Source organism: Theropithecus gelada, chromosome 16 (genome assembly GCF_003255815.1).
Source record: "Theropithecus gelada isolate Dixy chromosome 16, Tgel_1.0, whole genome shotgun sequence".
Lineage (NCBI taxonomy): Eukaryota > Metazoa > Chordata > Mammalia > Primates > Cercopithecidae > Theropithecus > Theropithecus gelada.
In genome coordinates this window covers 9050409-9073590 of record NC_037684.1, presented here as the reverse complement: position 1 = coordinate 9073590, position 23182 = coordinate 9050409, and the positions used below count along the sequence as shown (strand labels likewise).

Sequence of the window (23182 nt, the reverse complement as noted above, 5' to 3'; positions counted from 1 at the left end):
AAGCGATGTTAGTGGAATAAATGGTGATATACCATTTTCAGTAAGAAGCCTGAGTCAGTGTAGAAAGTAAAAGCTGGTTATCTGTGCTTGAGACAAATATTCTGCCTTCACTACATATGAAGTCCTGTGAAGATGGGCCCAGAGAATCATAGAAGAAGGATTATTTTCATTTTTCCACCATCTCTCCCACCAGTCTTACTTCTTTAGTAAGAAAAACTATTTGCAGTAAGAAGCCTGTCACATATCTTACCTGGAAACCACATCTTTCACAACTTATTTGTCTAACTGCTGTGGTTTTTGGATGTTTCTGATAGCAGGCACTGTCTGCTGAGCTAAAATTGTAGTGAGAGTTCATTCATTCTGGACTGGTTACTTCTGCAGCCTTCTGGCCCATTACTCATGGCTTTGGTGAGGCTTGATAAAAATATTGTGATGAATGGGGCACAGGTAGTGCCTAAATATATTTCAGGTAGTTGGGCCAACAACCAATCTATGCTTAAATAATAATCTCTCCTGCATAGTAGAGACTGCAAAAGAGTACGAAACATGCTATACTTTATAAACTTTTCACCTTTTTTAGTTCCCCATAGGGGCTGGACAGTTGACTGAATAATTGCACTTTTTTTTTTTTTTGAGAGGGAGTTTCACTCTTGTTGCTCAAGCTGGAGTGAAATGGCACGATCTCGGCTCACTGCAACTACTGCCTCCCGGGTTCAAGCGATTCTCCTGCCTCAGCCTCCTGAGTAGCTGGGATTACAGATGCACACTACCACGCCTGGCTAATTTTGTATTTTTAGTAGAGACGGGGTTTCTCCATATTGGTGAGGCTGGTCTTGAACTCTCAACCTCAGGTGATCCACCTGCCTCGGCCTCCCAAAGTGTTGGGATTACAGGCGTGAGCCACCACGCCCGGCCACTTTTTTTTTTAATACTTTATTTTTAGGTAATTAAAGATTCACAGGAAGTTGCAGATACACTACACAGTTCCCATGTACCCTTCACCCATTTTTCTCCCAGTGGTTATGTCTCATTTAACCATAGTACAATATCAAAACCAGGAAACTGACACAGTGCTCTGTGTGTGTGCGCTTGTGTGTGTGTGTGTAGTTTTGTGCCATTTTATCACATGTATGAATTTGTGTAACTCTTCTACCACCACAAAGATCCCCCTTGTGCTACTCCTTTATTATCACACATATCCTTTTTCCCTACTGTTCTAATCTCTGGCAAACAGTAATCTGTTTGGTATCTCTATAATTTTGTCATTTTAGAAATATGATGGAAATGGAATCATAACAATATGTGACCCAGTATGTGACCTTTTAAGACTGGGTTTTTTGTTTTTTACTTTTATACGCATAGAACAATTGGAACTTGTTTTTTATTTATTTATTTATTTATTTTTATTTATTTTTTCGAGACAGTGTCTGACTCTGCCGCCCAGGCTGGAGTGCAGTGGCGTGATCTCAGCTTACTGCAACCTCTGCTTCCCTAGCTCAAGCCATCCTCCCACTTCAGCCTCCTAAGTAGCTGGGACTACAGGTGCACGCCACCACACCCACCTAATTTTTGTATTTTTTGTAGAGACAGTTTCACCATGTTGCCCAGGCTGATCTTGAACTCCTGAGCTCAAGTGATTTGTCCGCCTCGGCCTCCCAAAATGCTGGTATTACAGGTGTGAGCCACTGTGCCCAGCCTCGAATGTATTTTTTGTAGAGATGGGTCTCACTGTGTTTCCCAGGCTGGTCTTGAACCCAGCATTTTTCACTTAGTGTCACACCCTCCATCCAAGTTATTGTGTGGCAGCAATAGTTTGTTCCTTTTATCGCTGAGTAGTATTCCATGGTGTGTATGTACCACAGGCTGTTTAACTATTCACCTGAAGGGCATTTTAGTTGTTAGCAGTTTGGGGCTGTTACAGATGAAGCCATAATGAACATTTGTGTACAGGTGTTTGTATGGACTCAAGTTTTAATTTCTTTGGGCTAAGCATCCAGGAATGAAATTGCTGGTTCTTAAGGTAAGTGTATGTTCAGTTTTCCAAAGAAATTGCTAAACTATTTTTTTTTTTTTGAGACAGAGTCTCACTGACTCCTTTACCCAGGCTGGAGTGCAGTGGTGTGATCTCAGCTCACTGCAACCTCTGCCTCCTGGGTTCAAGCAATTCTCCTGCCTCGGCCTCCCAAGTAGCTGGGACTACAGGTGTGCACCACCACTACCAACCAAATTTTGTATTTTTAGTAGAGATGGAGTTTCACCATGTTGGCCAGGCTGGTCTTGAACTCCTGACCTCAAGTGATCTGCCCATGATAGCCTCCCAAAGTGCTGGGATGACAGGTGTGAGCCACTGCACCAGGCCAAAATTGCTAAATTCTTTTCCAGAGTTGCTGTACCATTTTACAGTCTCACCAGCAGTATATGAGATCCAGTTTCTTTGCATCCTCACCAGCATTTGATATTGTCATCATTTTAAAATTTTTTTTTTTTTTTTTTGAGATGGAGTCTTGCTCTATAGCCCAGGCTGGAGTGCAGTGGCATAATCTTGACTCACTGCAGCCTCTGCCTCCCAGGTTCAAGCCATTCTCCTGCCTCACCCTCCCGAGTAGCTGGGACTACAGGCACGTGCCACCATACCTGGCTAATTTTTTGTATTTTTAGGAGAGACTGGGTTTCACCCTGTTGGCCAGGCTGGTCTCAAACTCCTGGCCTCAGGCAATTCACCTGCCGTGGCCTCCCAAAGTGCTGCGAATACAGGGATGGGCCACTGTGCCGGCCACCATTTTTAATTTTAGCCATTCTAATAGGTGTTATATCTGGTTTTTAAGTTCATCAGATTACTTAGTAAAACTGATTTGACTGACAAAGATAGGAGGTATTTATTTATTTATTTATTTAAATTATTATACTTTAAGTTCTAGGGTACATGTGTACAACATGCAGGTTTGTTACGTATGTATACATGTGCCATGTTGGTGTGCTGCACCCATTAACTCATCATTTACATTAGGTATATCTCCTAATGCTATCCCTCCCCTCTCTCCCCTCCCCACAATAGGACCCGGTGTGTGATCTTCCCCTTCCTGTGTCCAAGTGATCTCATTGTTCAGTTCCCACCTATGAGTGAGAACATGTGGTATTTGGTTTTCTGTTCTTGCGATAGTTTGCTGAGAATGATGGTTTCCAGCTGCATCCATGTCCCTACAAAGGACACAAACTCATCCTTTTTTATGGCTGCATAGTATTCCATGGTGTGTATGTGCCACATTTTCTTAATCCAGTCTGTCACTGATGGACATTTGGGTTGATTTCAAGTCTTTGCTATTGTGAATAGTGCCGCGATAAACATATGTGTGCATGTGTCTTTATAGCAGCATGATTTATAATCCTTTGGGTATATCCCCAATAATGGGATGGCTGGGTCAAATGGTATTTCTAGTTCTAGATCCTTGAGGAATCGCCACACTGTTTTCTACAATGGTTGAACTAGTTTACAGTCCCACCAACAGTGTAGAAGTGTTCCTATTTCTCCACATCCTCTCTAGCACCTGTTGTTTCCTGATTTTTTAATGATTGCCATTCTAACTGGTGTGAGACGGTATCTCATTGTGGTTTTGATTTGCATTTCTCTGATGGTGAGTGATGATGAGCATTTTTTCATGTGTCTGTTGGCTGTATGAATGTCTTCTTTTGAGAAGTGTTTGTTCATATCCTTTGCCCACTTTTTGATGGGGTTGTTTGTTTTTTTCTTGTAAATTTGATTGAGTTCTTTATAGGTTCTGGATATTAGCCCTTTGTCAGATGAGTAGATTGCAAGAATTTTCTCCCATTCTGTAGGTTGCCTGTTCACTCTGATGGTAGTTTCTTTTGCTATGCAGAAGCTCTTAAGTTTAATTAGATCCCATTTGTCAGTTGTGGCTTTTGTTGCCATTGCTTTTGGTGTTTTAGACATGAAGTCCTTGCCCATGCCTATTTCCTGAATGGTATTACCTAGGTTTTCTTCTAGGGTTTTTATGGTTTTAGGTCTAACATTTAAGTCTCTAATCCATCTTGAATTAATTTTCGTATAAGGAGTAAGGAAAGGATCCAGTTTCAGCTTTCTACTTATGGCTAGCCAATTTTCCCAGCACCATTTATTAAACAGGGAATCCTTTCTGCATTTCTTGTTTTTGTCAGGTGTGTCAAAGATCAGGTGGCTGTAGATGTGTGGTATTATTTCTGATGGCTCTGTTCTGCTCCATTGGTCTATATCTCTGTTTTGGTACCAGTACCATGCTATTTTGGTTACTGTAGCCTTCAGGATACAAAATCAATGTGCAAAAATCACAAGCATTCTTATACACCAGTAACAGACAAACAGAGAGCCAAATCATGAATGAACTCCCATTCACAATAGCTTCAAAGAGAATAAAATACCTAGAAATCCAACTTACAAGAGATGTAAAGGACCTCTTCAAGGAGAACTACAAACCACTGCTCAGTGAGATAAAAGAGGACACAAACAAATGGAAGAACATACCATGCTCATGGATAGGAGGAATCAATGTTGTGAAAATGGCCATACTGCCCAAGGTAATTTATAGATTCAATGCCATCCCCATTAAGCTACCAATGACTTTCTTCACAGAATTGGAAAAAACTGCTTTAAAGTTCATATGGAACCAAAAAAGACCCCGCGTTGTCAAGACAATCCTAAGCCAAAAGAACAAAGCTGGAGGCATCACGCTACCTGACTTCAAACTATACTACAAGGCTACAGTAACCAAAACAGCATGGTACTGGTACCAAGATAGATGATTTTTGAGTTGTATTTTTAGCTCTCTGGATGAATCTGCCTCCATACAGTGTCACAATGGTCTGCTGACTGGCTTTTTAGCACCCCTGCCATGGTTTCCTTGACAGCAAGGCCCTAGATGAACTCTTTTTATCCAGCAATAGATAGCATAGCACTCCTAGTACAGTATTGCCCGTAGACAAATAATACAATTTCAAAACTCTGAATTTCTTGTTAATTTTTTATACATTTGCCTCCATGACTGTAGCTTTAAATGTACTCAAAATTTGGCTTCCAAAAGCCCTAAAACCTTTTTCAAATTGTTTTGGTTTATATTATCAAGTGGTCTTAGGTACTTTATTTCTAATACGATTAACTTAAACTGCTCACACCTATAATCTTAGCACTTTGGGAGGTCGAGACAGGAGGATTGCTTGAGCCTAGGTGTTCGAGATCAGTCTGGGAAAGATATTGAGACCCCATCTCTACAAATAATGAAAGAATTAGCCAGGCATGGTGGCATGCACCAGTGATCTCAGCTACTCGCGAGGCTGAGGTGGGAGATTGCTTGAGCCAGGGTGGTCAAGGCTGCAGTGAGCTGTGATCACACCACTGCACTCCAGCCTGGGCAACAGAGTGAGAACCGTCTCAGAAAAACAAAACAAAACAAAACCAGCTGAAGTAGCATAAAGCAGAAGTTAGACCCCCATTCCTACTAGGAATAACTGTTATTAAATGGTTTTAGACTTGTTAAGTATATGTGTGCATGCTTGCTCGCTCTTTTGCACGTGCGTGTTGTCTCTCTCCCTCTCTCGGTGTGTATGTGCGTATCTATCATATATATCTAAATATATATTCCCCCCTGCTGTTCACAGTGCTTTTTTTCAAATGGGTAGTGTATTATGGGACATTTTTTTAATGTGAGTTTTTTTAAGCATTTAGGACCTGGGATGGAGCTTTGGGTTCCTTTCTCCAACCCTTGTCTGTTCTGTTATAAAAGGGATGAGAGAGGTACCTTTGAAAGACCTAAAGAAAATACGTTTTCTTCCTTGTTACAGGGGTTTGAGTTGAAATAAGGTTTTAGCTTTGTTTGTGAGTAAATCAGTAGAATACTGGATGTTAGGATGCATCTATGCACTTTATTATAAATAATGGAAGGCTGATTTTATGATGTGATCTCTTGCAGAACCTTGGGAGAAGTGGGAACTGTGAGCACAATAATCTTCAGAGAATGCACAGTCCTTTGGGTATTTGTCTACTCATCAGCTGCTTAGTCAGATGGAGTGTTTTCCTAAGTACTACTGAAGTGCACAGTTCAGTCTTTATTTTGAAATCTCTCCTTCTGCCTTCTCTCCTTCTTCCATTACTTTGATTACGTTGATGGGACATTCAAGCTGTGCAGTTGTATCCTTTTATTTCTATAGCCTGCAGAAACCAGGTTGAATATTAACTGTAGGTGAACAGGTAATCTTATCTACTTGGCTAGAAATCACTCTTCAAGATGAAACACGTGTTGACAAAGGCCCCCTAGACTTGGGGACATGAACAAAGGTAAGTTAATCTTGGGGCATTATTAGTGGAAACCAGGGTAGACATTTAGGAAGTTTGACTTATTGGAGGCAGGGCATGTGTGTCAGGGAGACAGAGCATGTGAGTGTGTGTATTAGGAGAAGAGATGAATTCAGAGGTATATTTTGAATTCAGGTAATCTGCAGAGTTGAATTACAGAATCTTTTTTCTGAGAGTATGGTTACTGGGGCGAGGTAGTAATAGGACATGAGCCTGCTAAGTCACTTACATTATGAGGCTATTAGAGTTTAGGTGATGGAATTTGATGACAGGGGTCTTTTCCCTGCCCTTCTTCTGTATTGGCTGCTCAAGGAAAAAAACAAAAGCAAAACAAAAAAAACCTAAGAAATAGCCTTATATAGAAAATTATATACCTATCAAATGGTTCGAAGATTTCTGTTGCTGGGTTTCTGAAATGAGCTGCCCAAGATAGCAGTTTGGTCATGTTGCTAACTTCTTGCTGACTTCCTTTCTCCCAGTCTTGTCATCGGGTCCTCAGGCTGGGTCCTGACCCCTCTGGATTCTTTCCTGCATGTTTGCTACTTTTTCAATTACTAACTCAGGAACCTAGTATTTCATTGTGCCTGAGGTAGGCAGTTGCTAGCCTCTTGATATTGGATACCTTTTCTGAGCTATGAAGTATTATACCATAGTGGATAATAAAGTACTCACAATTGCATTATAGAATAGATTCTGGTAACTGTACCAGTGGGGACAGACTGGGTTAGCATGCCCTCATGCAACTGGGGGGTTGTTTTGCAGCAAAGTGCTGTGAAGCAGGTTGAGCCTCATGCAGTGCCAGTTCCTGTATCTAAATGTGAAAGTGGCTCGTTAAAGATTAAAGGGACTGCCTGGTCCTTCTGGCCCCAAGACGGAATGATCTCTGCCATGGTGACAGCCTCCATCTCCCAGGAGAGTCCATTTTATACAGCAGGTTTGTGCTTCCAAATGTTACAGTAAGCCTGCACTGGCTGATGCTCTGGCGATAAGTTGACATTTGGGCACTCTCAAGACATATGAGCTTTATAGCATCCCATGGTTTGAATTTCTGGACAAAATTGGCTCATCAGGAAGTCAAAAGCCTCTACTTTCAACCTGTTCCTTGGGGGAGGTTTTCTCCTTTGTTTTATTTGACTATTCTGTTGAGTCAAGTGAACTTTAATTTTTAGCCATAAAAATTCCATTAAGCCCCTTGTATTGCATCCAGGTGTGAAAATGTCTCAGCATAGCAAGACTGTGGGTGACAGGTGAAATCCTTAATGGTAGTTAGGATAATTGTCTCTGAAGGTTTGAAGAAAATAATGGTCCAACCAACAAAGTAAATATAGTTTGTTACATTTTTTGTGGTTCTTGTGGGTGAGGGGACTTATGTGTAGGACCTGCTCAGTGTGACTACTGTTCAGTCTTTGAAAAAACTGTTTTTCATTTTACTCTAAACAGTGCTTAGGGAACATAGCTGTGTCCTTTTTCTCAAAACATGATTCAAGACCCATCTGTGTCAGAATTGCTTGGAAGGCCGGGCACAGTGGCTCACACCTATAATCCCAGCACTTTGGGAGGCTGAGACAGGCAGATCACTTGAGGCTGGGAGTTCAAGACCAGCCTGGCCAACATGACGAAACTCCGTCTCTACTAAAAATACAAAAATTAGCCTGGCGTGGTGGTGCATAGTAATCCCACCTACTTGAGAGGCTGAGGCAGGAGAATTGCTTGAACCTGGTGGCGAAGGTTGCAGTGAGCCGAGAGATTGTGCCACATTGAGCTCCAACCTGGGCGACAGAATAAGACTCTTGTCTCAAAAAAAAAAAAAAAAAGGCTTGGAAGAGAGAGGTACTGATTAAAAATTCAGTTTTGACCGGGCATGATGACTCAAGCCTGTAATCCTAGCACTTTGGGAGGCTGAAGCAGGTGGATCAGCTGAGGTCAGGAGTTTGAGACCAGCCCGGCCAACATGGCGAAACCCTGTCTCTACTTAAAATACAAAAATTAGCCAGACATGGTGGCACACGCCTATAATCCTAGCTACTCGGGAGGCTGAGGAAGGAGAATTGCTTGAAGCTCGGAGGTGGAGGTTGCAGAGAGCTGAGATTGTGCCACTACTCTCCAGCCTGCGCGACGAGAGGGAGATTCTGTCTCAAAAAAAAAAAATTCAGTTTCTGCGGCCTCCCTCCATGTCTGCTAATTCAGAGTGTCTGAGGGACTGGGATGGGAAATGTTCGTTTTCAGTAAGCACCCCTGTTGATTCTTAAGTACCCCTAGAATTAATTGTTGAGTATCATAAAGTTTACTTCATTTTTCATGCTTAACTTCTGTGATTTATTAGATGATAAATGTTTGGTTGCCATCATATTGTTTTTCTTAAATAGTATATTCTATAGTTAAAAAAAAAAAAAAAAAAAAAAAAAGGAAAAAAAGGTTGTAAGGTTCCTGAACACCAAAGATTAGAATTTGGCAGTCATTAATTATCAACAAGGTGAGACAGGCACTGGTTCCTGGAAATGTGCGTTTATCCATTCACCGACTTCTCAGTTAGAAAAAGGATGTGGACACAAGTAAGATTAATTTTGTTAAAAACAAGAAATGTGCAGTATCATTTAGGATGCTGGGGGTAGGGAAGTAAATAAAAGGGAGATGTTGAGAGGAAAGAGTGTGAAGTGAGAGTAAAGTAGTTTGTAAGCGATACAAAGTTTAAAATTTTAACTGAATTTTAAACTACCAAATCATATTTGAATATATGCTTGTTGTAAAAAAAATTTATATACTGAATTTTTGGGGGTAATTTGGACAAAGCTAAACATAGCTCTTTGATCTTTATTCCCATTACAGTTCTTTCCCCGCCATGTGCATCCTCCCAGATCTTCCGTATGTATTTGGTAATTTTCTATGGATTTGGAAGACTACAGAACCCTGAGAAATGGGTATTTCAATTTCTCTTTTGAAACCTGCTTATTGTTTATAATGTCAAGATCTATTGCAGAAAAGAAAGTAAATCTAGGATGTCAATGACATCACATATTTCTGTTCAAGTGCAACAGTGGGCAGGCACACATATGCACAATCATTAAATATCTGTTGGGACCACCCTATTAAAAAAAGTATAAATAGTTTTGGGTGCTAAGTTACTTGAGTTTTAAAATAACGTATTTTTTGTTTCTGTTGTTTTTTGTTTTGAGATAGAGTCTCCTTCTGTCGCCTGGGCTGAAGTGCAGAGGCGCAATCTCGGCTCTGCAACCTCCGTCTCCTGGGTTCAAGCAATTCTCCTGCCCCAGCCTCCCTTGTATTTGGGGTTAGAGGTGTATGCCATCATGCCTGGCTAATTTTAAAATAATGTATTGAAGAAACTTAATCAGAAAGTCACAGTTATTATTTCTTCCATAGCCTCATATTCTCATAATTTTCAGATAACCTCATAAAACCTCCAGTGCCTGAAACCACTAGTTCAAATAAGTACCTTTTTAAGCTCTAAAATGTAATCCTCAACCTTTCCAGTTTAAAAGGAGGAACTAGGCTGGAGTGTGGCCATAATTTGGGGAAGTTGGTTAAAACTGTATCAGAATCCCAAAGAGGGGAATGATAAGCTGCAGCAGCTCTGCTCACTTGCTCAATGGTGTTTCTCTTAGTCAAGTTGGGAGTTCCATGCCTTTGGCCTTCAGTCTGCTCTTCATATAGTTCGTATCTGCCTCCTGGGTATAGTACTGTCTGGATTTCCTCCCTCCCTCCCTCCCTCCCTCCCTTCCTTCCTTCCTTCCTTCCTTCCTTCCTTGACTGCAAACTCTGCCTCCTGGGTTCAAAGGATTCTCCTGCCTCAGCCTCCCAAGTAGCTGGGATTACAGGCACATGCCACCACACCCAGCTAATTTTGTATTTTTAGTAGAGGTGGGGATTTCTCCATGTTGGTCAGACTGGTCTTGAACTCCTGACCTCAGGTGATCCGCCCACCTCGGCCTCCCAAAGTGCTGCAATTATAGGTGTGAACCACCGTGCCCAGCCCTCTTTTTTATTTAAAGTTCACAAATATAGAACAGATCAGGACCTTTTCTAATCATTTTTTTTTCTGAAGGAGGTTCCATGTTTGTCCGTACCTTGAGAGTTGTTTCATACTAGAATTTGTAACTTATCATCAACTGCAGAAATATTTTTTTAAAGTGTGGTTGAAGAGATAATGGTTGTCAGCTTCTGTAAAGATGTGTTTATCATTTGGAAAGGACTAATTAACATGTACTATAAGGAAACTTCTTTAAACAAAGCCGTTTTCTGAAAGGAAAACACTGAAGGGGAGGGAATAAAACAGGAAACATTTTATAATACCTTATAAAAGCTCAGCATGGCTATCCTACTGGAATAATGTAATTAAGGAGAATTAAGTGAGTTGGATAAATAACTTTTTAAAACTAGCCCCTTGAAAAGGAATAGTATTAAGTAGTATAGTTTTTAAACCCAAATTCTGTCTGCACGTACATTTTAATTAACCTAACATTATTGAATGACAAGCTGAGTTGGCAGCTACATCCAGAGTTCATGCCCTGTGAGACCTACCTCAAATGCCCTGCCAAGAAATAGCTGATGGTCGTGGGGAACTGTCATACATTTTAAGCAGGAAACAGAAGGATCTAATAGGAACTTTAGTTTCTCTCTTGTCAAATTAAAGCACACAGAAAGGAAGGACTTTGTCTTTTTTTTTTTTTTTTTTTTATGACACCAATGTCAATTCTAGCCTGTCAGGGCAAATTCAATAATTAATAGCTGATGATGAGCCAGTTATTCTAGAATTAATTTTTTTTAAATAAGCAGGCTAATAAATGAGAATTGACATAAATTTAGGGATTTCTCTTTTCAGAGCAAGTATTAAGGTGATTTTCATAGACTTCTATATTCGCTATGCATCCAGTAGGTGTGATGGTGGATGATTTGGCTTTAGCATAGAGAATGTGGCAGCTGATTAAAAAAAAAATTCCAGTATGTCTATCTTAATGAGAGAACTTGAGTTGTCTAAAGAAATAGAGAGGTCAGAGGAGGCCTAGTGGGAAAAAAGAACAATGAGCCTGGTTAGAACTGACAAAAATTCACCCTAATGATTTGACTGGCTAATGATGACTGGGCAAGTTCCCTGAGTCCACTGACCCAGATGTTCTAATTTGTAAATGCAAAGTGACTTCTTTATCAGCCTCCTGGGGAAATCTTCAGAGCTGTGAACCTGCTATGTTCAGTAATCTTGCTGACCCCAGCCCCAGCCTGTTCTCAGATGGAATTTTAGAAACTGGCCACTGGAACTTTTTGGGTAAGGGCTCTGGAGGTGGCCAGATTACCAGCAGTGGGGGAATGAGGTTTACCTGCCCCCAGTAATCAGCACTTGATTTAAAACAATCAGTGGGGTGCCTCTTCTTTCCTAGGTTGCAGTTAATTGCGGTTGGTTCAGGCTGAGTTGTTTGGGAAATACAAGTTTTGCCCAGCATGAGTCAGCACTGTCCTGAGTCAACTCCCTGCTCTGTTGCAATCTTGCTTACCAAAGATACATCCCCAGGCGGCACCATTCACTTCGCATGAAAGCCACTGCTCTTGGTTCCTGCGATGATCTCATCTGAACATGGCTCCAACGACCTCAGCCACAGGAACTAGAGACAGCTTGCTTTCTCTCGTGGCAATGTTTTGAAACTGGCAAAATCGGGTAGCCTCAGACTGTTTTCTTAAATTTCATTAGCTAGATGAAGCTGCATTAGAAACTGGGAAAATCCTGTCTTCAGAAGTGAGTCAGGTTTTTTTTTTTTTTGAGACAGAGTTTCACTCTTGTTGCCCAGGCTGGAGTGCAATGGCGCGATCTCAGCTCACTGCAACCTCCACCTCCTGGGTTGTGATTCTCCTGCCTTGGCCTCCCAAGTAGCTGGGATTATAGGTGTGTGCCACCATGCCCAGCTAATTTTGTATTTTTAGTAGAGACAGGCTTTCGCCGTGTTGGTCAGGCTGGTCTCGAACTCCGGAGCTCAGGTGACCCACCCTCCTCAGCCTCCCAAAGTGCTGGAATTACAGGCGTGAGCCACTGCGCCCGGCCAGAAGTTTTCTTTCATTTGGGTTCTGGATGTGGCGTTAGGTCCAATTAAACCACTGATTATATAAATCTTAGAAAAGTAAAACGTTAGGTTTACAGCTTTATCCATCGTTTGCTCTTGTATTTTGTTTTTTTTTTGTGTGTCTTATGAGAAACACTTTAGTCAAACTAAGCCATTGTTAAAGGAAAAGAAGCGAAGGCATTTGGTTGCCTTCCTAATAACTAAATAGGAGTTGTAGAGAACACTGTCTTACCCGTGAGTTTGTTCCTGTATTCCTTTCTGAATTAATAGGAAGAACCTCCTCATTTCTAATTCTACTAGGCTGCTACCCTGTCTCCTTCCTGCTTTTCATCTCCAAACTTTTGAACCCTTCACCTAATCAGACTATGATATCTCTAGGTGGTCGTCACCTTCAAAATTACGTTTCTGCTCCTTATAATTCCAACAAATGCCCATGTTCTCTTTCACCTCAGACCGTAGCACATATACGCCTTCTTTTACACACCTTCCCCAAGCTTAATCTGGCCAGCTGGTTTCAGCCTAGAAGTCACCTCTTCCACAAAGCCTCTTCTTACTTACCAGGGCTAGGTGAGTACTCAGGAGAACCTGGTATTTACTCCAATCATAGTATGTATTGAGAATCAGAGTCTGCTTTGTTAGAATTGTATCCATGGTACGTTGCACATAGTAGGTTCTCAGTAAGGGTAGAATGAGCAAGATCCTGTACTGTACTTTCTCAACTCCGATCCTCTTATCGACTCTTGTTTTTTTTTTTTCCCCGAGATGGAGTTTTGCTCTGTCGCCCAGGCTGCAGTGCAGTGGCACGATCTCAACTCACTGCAACCTCTGCTTCCCGGGTTCAAGTGATTCTCCTGCCTTAGCCTCCTGAGTAGCTGGGACTACAGTCATGTGGCACCACGCCCAGCTAATTTTTGTATTTTTAGTAGAGACAGGGTTTCACCATGTTGGCCAGGATGGACTTGATCTCTTGACCTCGTGATCCACCTGCCTTGGCCTCCCAAAGTGCTGGGATTACAGGCATGAGCCACTGTGCCCAGCCCTATTCATTCTTTTTAGTTTCACATCTTTAAATGTGCTAAACCCTGTTGATTTTATTGGAGTACTGTTTGATGTGTGGCTTTTCTTCATTCACACTGTCATTGCCTTAATTTACTAGAGGTCAAAACTGGACAATTAAAATCAGGCTGGGCATGGTGGCTCATACCTGTAATCACAGCACTTTGGGAGGCCGAGGTGGGTGAATAACCTGAGGTCAGGAGTTTGAGACCAGCCTGGCAAACATGGTGAAAACCCATCTCTACTAACAACAAAAAATTAGCTGGGCGTGGTGGCACCTGTAATCCCAGCTACTCAGGATGCTGAAGCAGGAGAACTGCTTGAACCCAGGAGGTGGAGGTTGCAGTGAGTGAGGATCACACCACTGTACTCCAGCCTGGGCAACAGTGAGACTCTATATCAAAAAAAAAAAAAAAAGAAAAAGAAAAAAGGAGAGAGAGTTTGAGACCATCCTGGCCAACATGTTGAAACCCTGTCTCTATTTAAAAAAAAAAAAAAAAAAAAAAAAATGCCAAGCATGGTGGCCAGTGCCTGTGGTACCAGCTACTTGGCAGGCTGAGGAAAGAGAATTGCTTGAACCCAGGAGGCGGAGGTGTCAGTGAGCCGAGATTGTGCTGCTGAACTCCAGCCAAGGCACAGGAGACTCCATCTCAAAAATCTGTCAATCAGCCTAAGGGCTTAAAATTTTGTGTGTGAATACTTTTAGGCACCATCAGGGAGAGGGCCTGTACTCTTCAAACAGTACAGATACCACCATCTTCTGACATCTTACACACTGAAGACTTAGCATTTTGTCTGCATTGCCTCTAGGAATTTGAGTTTGTAACTCCTAGTTCAGACCCTTATCAAATGGCCACTCCACCATAAGTCTTACCTTGCTCCTATCTTCTCCATATTATTGCCTAAGTTATCTTTTTGTTTTTAATTTTTTTATTTTTTTTGAGACGGAGTCTCGCTCTGTCGCCCAGGCTGGAGTGCAGTGGCGCGATCTCAGCTCACTGCAAGGTCCGCCTCCTGGGTTTACGCCATTCTCCTGCCTCAGCCTCCTGAGTAGCTGGGACTACAGACGCCCGCCACCTCGCCCGGCTAGTTTTTTGTATTTTTTTTAGTAGAGACGGGGTTTCACTGTGTTAGCCAGGATGGTCTCGATCTTCTGACCTCGTGATCCGCCCGTCTCGGCCTCCCAAAGTGCTGGGATTACAGGCTTGAGCCACCGCGCCCGGCCCCTAAGTTATCTTTTAAAAGTCAACATCTAATCTTTTCATTTAAGGTTCCATTTGTTCTGTTTTCCACTTAGCTTGACTTCTAAAACCTTTCACAGTTGGATTCTTTCCTACATGTTGCTGTTAACCATCTTATCTCCCTCTCCCCTGGCCATTTCTCTCCTCTCCAGCTTCACTGAACTTCTCATTTTAACATTCCCTGGATATACCATGTCTTTTAGGACTCTGCCTTTTCCCAGTGGACTCTCCCTTCTCCAGCTGGCAAGATACTCATCCCTCAGGACACTTAGTTCATATATGCCTCTTCTCTGACTTCTCTGTCTTTTCTGACAGACAGCACTGTCTGTCTCTTCCACTAGACTGTTGAGTTCCTTGACTCAATTTGGTATCCCTGGACTAGAGCTTGACACCATCAGAGAGAGTGGCTGACCTGGATCTCCAGGGTCAAACCATTATTCTGTGCAATATTAGAAAATCCATAAGCTTTTTTGTTAGATGGCATGGTTTTTTATTCCTATTTGATGAACATGAGCCCATGGCTGCTTACTTTGTATGTTACCTGCAACCGTCAAGTAATCATTCAAAGTTAATTTGAAGATTTAAAGGGCTTGCTGAGATCTAGTCCGACAATATTACAACATTTTCATGGTGTTTTACAAAATTATTTCCCTCATATGGTTTTATTTGTGTTGGGTAGGCTTTATTTATTATCCCTATTTTACCAGTGATTATAAAGCTAGTCTGATGATACCAAAGCATACTTACTTTCAGGTAAGACTCAGAGAGAAAACATGGTTCTTACACTGCATTAAGCAACTGGTTTGTCTCTTAATGTAGTAGTTAAATATACTCTATCAGGTTCCACAGAAATGGTGCTTTTGCTCGATAGGCAAGTGCTAACGGTCTTGCCTTTTACAAGGCCACTTTATCATCAAGGTAGGAGGAGGAGGTGCTCAGAACCTGCCTGACCTATGGGAAGGCCCTGGTTGTGGTTAGAGACCTTGACTGAAATTAATGGTGCGCCCACTCCAACCTCTCAAGTTTTTCTATTATACTTCAAATATCTGGAAGTTGTGAAAACCTGCTGCCCTAGTGGAGCGTCAAACCAGGCTGGTGAGTGAAAGCAGTCATCCCAAAATGGAGTAAGCTGAGTGTTAAGAGCAGAAAACCTTTTATAGTTATAGTAAGTAAGTAACTTTGTAGATCACTTCACAATTTTTGGAGTGCTAAAATGCCATATTTGGGACTATGAGAAATTCCATTATAGAAAGATGAACCATTAGAGCTAGGAAATAATCTCTGTTAGATATTGGCATGTGACATTCAATTTTGGTCCCCTCATACTTGAGAGGATAATTAAAATGATTAAAAGGTTGAAAAATAGGTCTTATCATTTTAAGTTTAAAAAAGGGGGGAAAGATTTTAGCCTGGAGAAGAAAAAGCTAAGGGAGAGCTTGATTATCATCTTCGAATACAAGAATAGTTTTTGCCAGGGGGATTTTTATTAATTATTCTTCATGAACTTCAAAGATTTAAGAGGAAATGGTCTTAAATTGAAGGAGGAGCAATTTTGATGAGTACGAGAAAGAGTTTTTTGATCATCAAAGTGGGGAAATGTTTGAATGACTGCCCAAGAGAGTGTTGAATTTCTGACTGTTTCAGTTGTCTATTGTGTGACAAATTACCCAAAGACTTTTGGTGGCATAACATGACAACCATTTTATTGTCTATGATTTTGTGGTTAGTAATTCAGGAAAGGAGGACATATTTTTTTTGCCCCATATGATGCTGATTGAGCTGTAGGATCCAAGATGGCTGCACAGGTCTATACCTCTGGAGCTAGCTGTTGGCTGGGATATCCTGGTTCTCTGTGAGTTCTTTTTCTTGGTCTCTCATCACTCATAAACCTATATAGAATGGCCAGGCATGGTGGCTCATGCCTGTAATCTCAGCACTTTGGGAGGCCGAGGTGGGTGGATCACCTGAGGTCAGGAGTTCCAGACCAGCCTGACCAACATGGTGAAAACCCATCTCTACTGAAAATACAAAAATTTGCTAGGCGTGGTGGCGGGCACCTGTAATCCTACCTGCTTGGGAGGCTGAGGCAGGACAATCACTTGAACCCGGGAGGCAGAGGTTGCAGTGAGCCAAGATTGTGCCATTGCACTCCAACCTGGGCGACAGATTGAGACCGTCTCAAAAAAAAAAAAAATTCTAGCTCGAGCTCCTTTTCATGGTGGCTGGGCCATAACAGAAGCTGCAGGATCTCTTAAGACCTAGGCCTGGCAGTCATACATCATCACTTTTGCCCAGATACAAGAGGAGGGGACATTGACTTCACCTCTAAAGGACAGAGGGTAAAAATCACATTGCAAAAGAGCTTGCAGTGTGGTTTGGATTATTACTACCAATTTTATTTTATTTTATTTTATTTTTTGAAACAGAGTCTCAATCTGTCGCCCAGGCTGGAGTGCAGTGGTGTGATCTCAGCTCACTGCAACCTCTGCCTCCCGGTTTCAAGTGAGTCTCTTGCCACAGCCTCATGAGTAGCTGGGATTACAGTTGCGTGCCACCACGCCTGGCTAACTTCTGTATTTTTATTAGATATGGGGTTTTACCATGTTGGTCAGGCTGGTCCTGAACTCCTGACCTCATGATCTGCCCGCCTTGGCCTCCGAAAGTTCTGGGATTACAGGCGTGAGCCACCGCCCCTGGCCTACCACCAATTTTAGATACAGTTTACCACACTGACCATAGAGATTTTTCATGAGAGAATAATCAATACATGTTTATTAAATGGGTAGTTTGGGCATATGATTTACAAATTTGGCTGCATATAGAGTCATCTGGGAGCTTTTTACAAGCATAAGCTCCTAGGTACCAGACCAATGACTCAGTATCTCCTGGGGGTGTTGTGTTAGCACATAAGAGACACTCTATGTCCTTTCTTTCAGGTAGCTATCAGTAAAATGAGTGTGGTGCGGGGACAGATAGGTATAATACGTAAGGCAAGATGGTATGTACGTTGAGATAGATCTTATCTCTCCTGCTTCTAGGACTTGTTTGAATCATTTGTCTAGTATGCTCTTCCTTGCAGTCTGCCTAGGGTAAATTATATTTCATTAAATCAGCCCATCATTAGAACAGTGTTTCTTGATGCCTCTCATTTTTTTCTCATGGTTTCTGGCATTTTTCCTTCATTGCTTTTAGTTTATAATTCAATATTTATATGATTGTTTGATATATAATAGACAAAAATATATCTGCTTTGCTTTCGAGTATCTAACATAGTGTCTGCCTCATAAAAGGCACTCAGTACTTGTTGAATAAGTGGTTGAATGCATGAATGAATGAAGTGATATTTGAATTTAGTTATTTTTATTTATTTATTTTTTTTTGAGACGGAGTCTGGCTCTGTCGCCCAGGCTGGAGTGCAGTGGCCGGATCTCAGCTCACTGCAAGCTCTGCCTCCCGGGTTCACGCCATTCTCCTGCTTCAGCCTCCCGAGTAGCTGGGACTACAGGCGCCCGCCACCTCGCCCAGCTAGTTTTTTGTACTTTTTAGTAGAGACGGGGTTTCACCGTATTAACCAGGATGGTCTCGATCTCCTGACCTCGTGATCCGCCCGTCTCGGCCTCCCAAAGTGCTGGGATTACAGGCTNTCGTGATCCGCCCGTCTCGGCCTCCCAAAGTGCTGGGATTACAGGCTTGAGCCACCGTGCCCGGCCAAATTTAGTTTTAAAGGTGATTGTAATTTTGGATAGGTGAAGCAAATGAAAGGGAAATTTATTGTTCTGAAGTGGAAACTGTGGGTCATATTGCTCATGTAATTTCAGAAAACTGGAGAAACTGATTTGGGAAAAGATGAAAGCTTGGTTTTTTATATCTAGTATGCTAAATTTGAGGTATGGAGGTTTAGCAGGCATTTAGAAATGAGACATTTCTATACTAAATTTGAGATATGGAGGTTTAGCAGGCATTTAGAAATCTGAAGGGTGAGACTGATTCCAGATACTCACTTTTGGGAGTTACCTGACTGAAGAATATGAAATCTGTTCCTTTCACAAATACCTGGTAAGCTCCTACTGTGTGCCAGACAGTTATGTTATAGGGAAGGTGAACTGCAGTCTGAGAAGGAGCCAGTCTTGTGAAAAGAGCTAAGGAGAATGTTTCGGCCAGAAAAGGAACCCCAAGTTTGTAGGACCTGGGGCAATAAATAATTTATAATTTTTGAGGAATTGAAAGAAGGTGACTGAGGACAGAGCGAGGTGAGTGAAGAGGGAGAGCTGCATGAGGTAAAGTGGGAGAGGCAGGCAGAGCCCACATCACATGGGGACTTTGTGGGCTAGATAGTGAGTTTAGCCTTCACTCAAAAGTGTGGTGGTGCTGGGCATGGTGGCTCACATGTGTAATCCTAGCACTTTGGGTGGCTGAGGTAGGTGGATCACCTGAGGTCAGGAGTTCGAGAACAGCCTGGCCAATGTGATAAAATCCCGTCTCTACTAAAAACACAAAAAATTTTAGCCAGGCATGGTGGCTCATGCCTGTAATCCCAGCTACTCAGGAGGCTGAGGCAGGAGAATTGCTGGAATTCGGGAGGTGGATGTTGCAGTGAGCCGAGATTGCACTGTTGTACTCCAGCCTGGGTAACAAGAGCGAAAACTCTGTCTCAAAAAAAAAGGTGGTGGGACACCATTGAAGGCTTAAAACAGAAAGTGACAAGCAGAGATTCTTTTTCTAAATAAAAGGATACCCTGGCTACTCTGTAGAGAATAGAGAGTCACAAAAAAGGGACCAGTAAGGAAGTGTTTGTCTCCCTTCTTGAGAAGGATCATGGCAGATAGGGCAGGTTATGGCAGTGGACATAGAACGGGATACTTGCAGGATGCATTTAAAAAGTAGAACCAGGCTGGGCGTGGTGGCTCACGCCTGTAACCCCAGCATTTTGGGAGGCTGAAGCGGACAGATCACCTGAGGTTGGGAGTTCGAGACCAGCCTGACCAACACGGAGAAACCCTGTCTCTACTAAAAATACAAAATTAGCTGGGTGTAGTGGTACATGCCTGTAATCCCAGCTACTGGGGAGGCTGAGGCAGGAGAATCACTTGAACCTGGAAGGCGAAGGTTGTGGTGAGCCAAGATCGTGCCACTGCACTCCAGCCTGGGCAACAGGCAAAACTTCGTCTCAAAAAAAAAGAAAAAAAAAGTGGAAGTAAAATTCACTAGAGAAGGAAAGGAAGAGGGAAGAGTAAGGAGTACAGAGCCCTGGGGCCTATGTAGGGGGCACAAGGAGGAACCAGGGAAGGAAAATAAGGGAGCAAGAGTGGTCATTGATGTCAAAGGTGAGTCAAGCTACTGCGCCTGCAGTGGGAGCCAATGTGGGAAAAGGAGCCTATAAGGAGAATTCAAGTGTATTGGGAGTAAGTGTGCTGCCTGATGTGTGGTAAGTCAATACCCAAGACATGGGGGTGGGGTTTAATTGTAGGGCTGCAGAATGAGGAGATGAGAGAGAACTGCAAATACATCCCCCTGAGGAGTTTGGAGCTAGGGTTTTTAAGGATTTTGGAGTGGGCTGGAGTGTGGTGATTGTTGGTTGACCAGAGAGAGAAAGGTGACGTAATGGGACCAGGAGATGAAAAAACTGTATTATGCTGATTTCGTTTCTCTCTGAGGGTCTTCAAACTGGTTGACATAAGCTGTTTTACCAGAATTCGGGATCTGAAAAATATGTCAAGCAATTCTTAAAAAAAAGCCTCATGCTTCTAAAGTCAGAGATCCTATCTTTAGAAACAGTAGGGATGCAAATGGTCAGTATCTAGTGCCGTGTGACTTAACCATTACAAGGAAATGCGTCAAAGTCCAGCCTGATTAATGTGTTTTTTGATTTGTTTTGTTTTGCTTTGAGATGGAGTTTTGCTCTGTGGCCCAGGCTGGAGGGCAATGGCATGATCTTGGCTCACTGCAACTTCCGCCTCCCGGGCTCAAGTGATTCTCCTGCCTCAGCCTCCTGAGTAGCTGGGACTACAGGTGTGTGCCACCACACTCAGCTAATTTTGTATTTTTAGTAGAGATGGGTTTTTATCGTTTTGGCCAGGCTGGTCTTGAACTCCTGACCTCAGGTGATCCACCCACCTCAGCCTCCCAAAGTGCTGGGATTACAGGCGAGCCACTGCACCTGACCTAATGCTTAATTAAAGTTATATTTCTGTCCATAATTCTTGGTAACCCTCTGAGGACAGCTTCATAAGGAAGAATATGGGTAGGTTGTGGGTGTATGGGGCTGCAGGGAGATCATGAAGGTTGAGGATGTAGGAAAGAGCCACACATTTATCCATTAGAAGATCATTGGTGACCATGGAGAAAGGGCTTTCTGCAGAATGAAATTGAGTTTATGAATGAGTATGTGATGGAGAAGTGAAGGCAGAGTACCAGCTACTTTCTTAGGGAAGTTGGGAATTGAAGAAAAAGGAAGATCACAAAGAGTTTGCCTTGTACAAACTTCCATAGAGGAGCATGTGTGTAAAGGCAAGATTTTAAAAGCTGTTGTATCGGTATTTACTAAGCACCTACTCTAAGCCGGTCACTGTTCTAGTGTTAAGGGTTTGTGTGAATGACCTCATTTAGGTACTTCATTTTACAGATGAGAAAAATGATGCTTAGGGAATTAATCACCTTGACAGGTCACACAGAAAGAAGACTATGAGTTCGGTCTGACCCAGGCCCCATGCTCCTAAACCTTGCATGACGCTGTTTTTTTGGAAAGTCCTATCAGGACATCAGCTAGAGATAAATGAAAGGTTTTTAGAGTCCAGTGATGGCTTAGCTCCAGCTGTATGAATTTGTTAGCAACCCAGTTAAATAAAGTCTTCTTATTTTTCTATAATAATCTGGCAGTTTAGGAATGGAGAGGTGGGGGAGGGGAAGGAAGGGGGGAAGAAAAGGATAGAATAAGAGTTCGGTAAATTAGAAAGGGGATTATTTTGTTGTTCATAAGTGTAATGATTGGATTTTCATGCACATGTATGAGATGTGCCTCCCTCAAGCTTTGTTACTACAAAGTCAGTGCATTACCCATCTGATGTGGGAAAAATAAATCAGAAAGAGGCCTCAGCTTGTGGGAATGGTGGAATGCAGTGGCTTGTGTTGTTAAGCAAAATTGTGTTTTACAGTAAATATTTATTGTGGTTCTTTTGATGCAAGTTATATTGGGATATGGAGGAAAATGCAAAAATGGATAAGATGGGATATTGGACCTCTATACGGTTAGAGAGGAAGGTAAAGTGCTTCACTATAGTGCGTGATTGAAGGGTATGAGAGGAAGGTGGAGGAGAAGTATGGGAAAGTATTATACAAGTTAGGTAGGGCTGGCCAGGGTGATGCCAATCTAGCTTCTCAGGATGACCCCTCAGGATTTTGGTCACTGTGTCGTCAGTCTAGTCTTGGGTCAGAAAATGTATTTTGTTGAGAACCTGGAAATAATTAGTCTTGAAGACAGGATTGTATTCAGACTTGAGTGATTGAGCTCAGAATGGAATGCCAATTTATTATTTTAGAATGAAGGATTCCTTTTCTGTTAAGAGGATTCTGGAATTTGTTAGGATAATTGCTTTTCAGTATCAAGAGATCTGGCAATCAAATTTAATAATATCAAGCTTGCTTGGTGAGCATGGATTTATAAGATAGAATGGTTTTTAGGGCAGAATACAGTTACAAAAAAGATTATTGATTGTCTCCCATAATACCTGGTATTGTATTAAGTACTTTGCATACAGTAGGCCATTTTATTCTCCTGGTGATCCTCCTGCAAAGTAGCCACAATTATCTTCAGTTTACAAATGAGGAAACCAAGACTCTCTTTAAGCTGATAAGATGCTGAACTGAGATTTGAACCAAGTCCCTCTGCCTCTAAGAGCCCATACCCCTATGTGCTACTTTATATGCTGTTCCCATCTAAGCTTCATGAAATAACCACCTTGTTCCACTGCGGAGATGTTGTGTCACCTCCCTCTAGTATTTCTCGGCCTTGCGCAGTTCTGGAGTCAATGCCCCTCCTTGTTTTTTCTAGATTTTTCCAGATTTCTTTGCTAATCTTTCTTAGATGTGGTCACATTCTTTGTTTAAATACCTGTGTATTCATATAGTCATCCAAGCCTTTTTGTTCTCTTCTTGCTTTTGGTTTGGAAGATATTCTCTCTTTGGAGGAACTTTACATATCTGTTCTCACTGATTTTGTGTTGATTTTATTATCTTAATTTTATGGGTTAAGTTTTTGAGTTTCCTCTGGCTCCTAGTCTATCAACTCCTCCCTGTCCCCTTCCTCTTCCACTAGACTTAAATTCAGATACTAAAGCTAGTTTCTGAATACTCAGTCTGGCTCCACTCCAGCTATCCAATTTAGACATGGCTCTCTGGATCACTAGCTATTGCCAGTTACTCACTGCTCCTGTATGTCCTTGATTTCCTACTTGAGTATCCTTGTTTCTGTTGTGCTTTTGGCT

The 23182-nt window shown here is 42.1% G+C and overlaps 1 protein-coding gene and 1 non-coding gene across 4 annotated transcripts in view; both read left to right on the top strand.

The window, feature by feature from the left end:
• RFFL (ring finger and FYVE like domain containing E3 ubiquitin protein ligase) overlaps window positions 1-23182 on the top strand; it is an 80978-nt gene that overhangs the window by 15693 nt on the left and 42103 nt on the right. Inside the window, exon 1 of one of the 3 annotated variants that reach the window (XM_025361414.1) lies at window positions 11729-12005. The exons of the other annotated variants lie outside the window; for them this stretch is intronic. The gene's annotated coding sequence lies outside the window, so the exon portion shown is untranslated. Of the gene's footprint in view, window positions 1-11728; window positions 12006-23182 lie in introns of those variants that run through there. 3 annotated transcript variants of the gene reach the window in all.
• LOC112610503 lies at window positions 21659-21765 on the top strand. The gene has a single exon (XR_003116395.1). It is a non-coding gene; the product is annotated as a small nucleolar RNA U13 (small nucleolar RNA).